Genomic DNA, 4,853 nt, shown 5'->3' on the forward strand with positions numbered 1-4,853 from the left:
GAAACACCCAGGTGCCCAGTGAATTCTCACACTCATTTGCAATATTTTAAAAATGCAATAAAAGCCTCATTTTGGAAAAAACAACAGCAAAAAAAACAGGATGATGGGTTGTACCTGTTTGCCTATGTAAAAGGTGAATGTCTTTCTGCCTTGGCAATCTCTTAGTGGCTTGCCTGTGATGTGCATCCATTCTGATTTAATGCTTATTTATTTATTTTTTTAATGTTTTCTGTCTCTCCTACATCTGCACAGAGGGTTTCTGGGTTGGGAGAAGATTTTGCTTTCTCATTGTATTTCCCCAGAACCCGCCAAAAACATTGCACACCCCAGAGGCTACTTGTCCTCCACGTATCTACCTTACTCACAATTCCTGCGCCACATGCATCCAAAACACAGCACACACACGCCTTCAACACGTCACAGCTCCAATATCACCTCCGACTGCATGACCCCTGACAACTCACACCACACATCCCACACTACACTTCATAAGTGATACCCACACAGCACACACTCAATACTACCTGCCTCTCCCACACCTACTGTTCACATAACATGTACTCCACACATCCATCCAGGACGCAACCACCACTCGCATCCTATCCCATTCACCTGCTTCGCCACACTGATCTCCCGCTCAGACACCCCAACTTCGTCAGCCTACACCTCAAATCCTCCATGCACATTCGCCCAGGCCAAGGCTAAAGGCACACATCCCCAGCAGGTAGGGCTGTTTCCGAGGGAACGAAGGTTCCAGGCTCTAGCAGAGGGGACACCGAGGACCTCCCATTCCCAGGAAACCTTCAGCCACTCTTCATAGCCAGGCCAGAAACAGGGGGATGGCACCCAAAGCCCTTCTGCCAGCCTTGGGTCCTTCTGGGAGGCCACTGCAAACAAGGGAAGCTGGGCATGGCCCTAAGTGCCTGCAGCTTCCCCAAGTCACCTCCCTAAATCTTGCTCGAGAGCTGTAAGTGGTCCAGCCCCTGTTGTAAAACCAGGTCTTACTTAGCATGGGAAGTGGAGAAGCTCTGGGTATGGCTTCCTCCTGGGTAGAGACCTGCCTAGAAAGAAGCCCCAATCTGAATGGTCTGCGTGCCCTCTGGCTCCTGGCAAACAGTAGGCCCTTAATAAATGCCAAATAATAATAATGGTTAAGCCCTGGGCCGGGTTAGCGCATCGTCCCAATATGCCAAGGCTGTGGGTGGAGTTCCTGGTCAGGGCACATAAAAGAATCAAACAATGAATGCTTAAATAAGTTGAACAATAAATTGATGTTTCTCTCTCTCAATCTCTCTCCCTTCCTATTCTATATAATAAAAGGGTAATATGCATAATTGACCTTAATGGCCAAATGGCTGGGAACAACTGGTCACTATGATGCGCACTGACCACCAGGGGGCAGATGCTCAACCAGGAGCTGCCCCCTGGTGGTCAGTGCACTTCCACAAGGGGAGCGCCACTCAGCAGCGCTAAGGATGTCCCCCTAACGGCTTAGGCCTGCTCCCCGCAGGCCTAAGCCGTTAATCAAACATCCCCTGAGGGTTCCTGGGCTGCCAGAGGGATGTCTGACTGCCAGCTTAGGCCAAATCCCCCCAGGAAGTGGGCCTAAACCGTCAGTCAGCCACCCCCCGAGGGGTCCCAGACTGCAAGAGGGTGCAGGCTGGGCTGAGGGACCCCCCAGAGTGCACGAATTTTTGTGCATCGGGCCTCTAGTCCTATATAATAAAAGGGTAATATGCAAATAGACCGAACTGCAGAACAACTGAACAACCAATCAAAGCGTAATATGCTAATGATATGCTAAGGCTGCTCAACTGCTCGCTATGACATGCACTGACCACCAGGGGGGCAGTCAACTGGTCGACCAGTCACTATGATGTGCACTGACCACTAGGGGACAGATGCTCTGACTGGTTGGTTAGCTTGCTGCTGGGGTCCAACCAATCAGGGCTGAGTGAGATGGGCTGGAGCCCTCCTGCAGTCCCTCCCCAGCCCGATCTCATGCAACGGTGGAGTCCCTCAGCCTGGCCTGTGCCCTGTCACAATCCAGGACCCCTCGGGGGATGTCGGAGAGCCAGTTTCAGCCTGATCCCACAGGCCACTCCCCTTGGGAGGGCACCAGACCCAGGGCTCGTGGCTGGCAAGTGCTGCTGCAGCAGTGCAAGCCTCTCCCAATCAGGACTGATTGGGTCCGAGCCTGTGGCAGGCACAGTGGGGCCGGGATGAGCAGGGGCAGCAGGTAGGAGCTACAGGCAGCGCTGGACTGAGGGTTTCGGCCCAATCCCTGCAGGCCACCCAGAGGGACCCCACCCATGCACGAATTTGTGCACCGGGCCGGCTCTTTTTCTTTCCAAAGTTAAAGACCAACCCTTCCCTGTTCCGTCAAGTTCTCCACCATGAAAACTAGTACGGTTCCCTCTATGCATTTAAGTCAAGGTAATGGATGCCAATGTTTCTAAAAGACTGCATGCTACTTACATTTCTGTGAATACTGGGGAAGATGGCCCTGATCACAGGCCAAGCCTAGGTACCATACCCACGTATGAATTTTGTGCCCCAGGCCTCTAGTCTATCTATATATAATATAAAGGCTAAGCGACCATCTGACTGTCTAGTAGGTATGACACGCACTGGCCACCAGAGGGCAGATGCTCGATGCAGGAGCTGCCAAGCGACAGCAACTTTGCAGAGTGCCATCTCGCACTCTGGGACCTCTCAAGAGATGTCAGAGAGCCGGTTTCGGCCCAATCCCCCCAGGCCAGGCCGAGGGACCCCACCTGCCAGAGGGCCCCCGTTCACTCCACAGATGCCCTTCGAGCCAAGGCAGCCAGCCGGCTTGGGGAGGGACCACAGGACGTTGGCTCCAGGGTGTATCTGGCCCGTCTCACCCAGTCCAGCCCCCCTGGCCATCTTCTAATTTATTTCCTTTCCATGTGCACGACTCCGTGCGCCAGGCCACTAGCAGATAAATCAGTAAGTAAGTAAATAACGGTTACAGTTTGCGTGCTGACTGTGCCGCTGTCGTGTGCTCTACAGAGACGCACTGAGGTGATCACCCCTATTTGACAGACCAGGACGCTGCAGCACAAAGAGCTTGAGCCACACAGTCCAGAAAGGGGCTTTGAACTCAAAGTCTGATCCCAGCGCCCCGGGCTGGAGCGGCCACGCCTCTGTTCCTCAGCTGCCTGCACGCCGAGCCTCAGGACTCTGCACAGGCCTTCATCCACGCCTCCCTCCCTCGTTTCCTGAGCTTCTGGTCTTTGCCATCCCCTGGCTGGGTACCCGGGACACAGAGAAGACTGGGGCGCGGATTCCCTCTCCAGAAGGCAGGACGCTTTCACCAGGAGTCACGTGCCCAAACGCGTCAGGCACAGGCAGGGAACCTCAGGAATGGAGCAGCCCGGGTGATGGGTAATAGGGAACGGCAAGGATTATGGCCCTGCCGGAGAGCTTGTTTTAGCCGAAGGGGACGGTGAGGGTATGACTGCTAAGCTCGATCTAGGATTTGTATTTTTTTTATTTTTTACTTTTTGCCCTGGGGACTGTGTTCAAGACAGAAGCCCAAAGAAATGCTGGAGGGTCATGTGCCACCACCCACACTCCAAACATACACTACACAACATATAAGAAATCGTGCTTTCTTTTTTTAAAGATAGTTGAGCTCTGCCCGGACGGTGTGGCTGAGTGGACCTATGAACCTGGAAGTTGAGGTTCAATTCCCCATCAGGGCACATGCCTGGGTGGCGGGCTCCATCCCCAGTGGAGGGCGTGCAGGAGGCAACCGCTCAATGATTCTCTCTCATCGTTGATATTTCTATCCCTCTCAACAAAGATATATTTTTACTTATTTTTTTAATTTTTGCATTTTTTTAAAGAATATATTTTTATGGATTTCAGAGAGGAAGGGAGAGGGGTAGAGAGATAGAAACATCAATGATGAGAGAGAAACATTGATTGGCTGCCTCCTGCATGCCCTCCAGTGGGGATCGAGCCAGCAACCCGAGCATATGCCACTGACCAGAATTGAACCTGGGACTCTTCAGTCCGCAGGCTAACACTCTATCCATTGAGTCAAACAGGCTAGGGCCAAATTGTATGTAATATATATGTATTATAGATAGATAGATAGATAGTTGAGCTCAAAAGCAAGACAGAATCTTCATGATGCTAAAAATAGAGAAGGAAAGCAAAGCCACAACAGTGAGGGGGTTGAAGTCCGTCCAGCAGTCCCGGGGAAGCTGATCTCTAGGACTGGAGTTTCACACTCACGTGGGGACAGAGGTCAAGGTGGAGGCCTGGGACAGCAGAGAGCTGAGAGTGAGAGCACTGCGCAAGGCTGAGAACTGAGAAGAGGCTGTCTCTTCCAGGCACAGAAGACAGAAGACAGAAAAAGATCCATGCACCTGCCTCGGGGTGCAACATGGGAGCAAGCCACCCAGCGGGCAGTGGAAGGGAATAGTCACGGCAGGAAATCAGAGTATGAACCTGGATTCAGACCAAACCTCAGGTGCAAAAACTTGCTCCGAGAAGCTCATGAATAAAGTGGTCAAACTTGCATAGCCTGTAAGACTGTGGCAGAAGCCAACACAAGCTGCCCCAGGGTGGCCGTGGGGCGCAGGTAACTCATGGGGCTCCTGCAGACAGGAAACACAGATGCCAAAGAAACCTTCCACGGTGACACTGCCGCGGGAGCATCCACCCCATGTACAGAGCCAGGCCATGCCACTTCCCCACCACTATTACATAATTGGGAAGCTGAGGGTCATTGAGTTGAGGTATATTGCCTAAGGTCAGTTACAATTGATTAATTTTCTGTACCTCAATCCTCTTAGCAATATATATATATATATATT

The sequence above is a fragment of the Myotis davidii genome, unplaced genomic scaffold (genome assembly GCF_000327345.1).
Source record: "Myotis davidii unplaced genomic scaffold, ASM32734v1 scaffold934, whole genome shotgun sequence".
In the NCBI taxonomy this organism is placed as follows: domain Eukaryota; kingdom Metazoa; phylum Chordata; class Mammalia; order Chiroptera; family Vespertilionidae; genus Myotis; species Myotis davidii.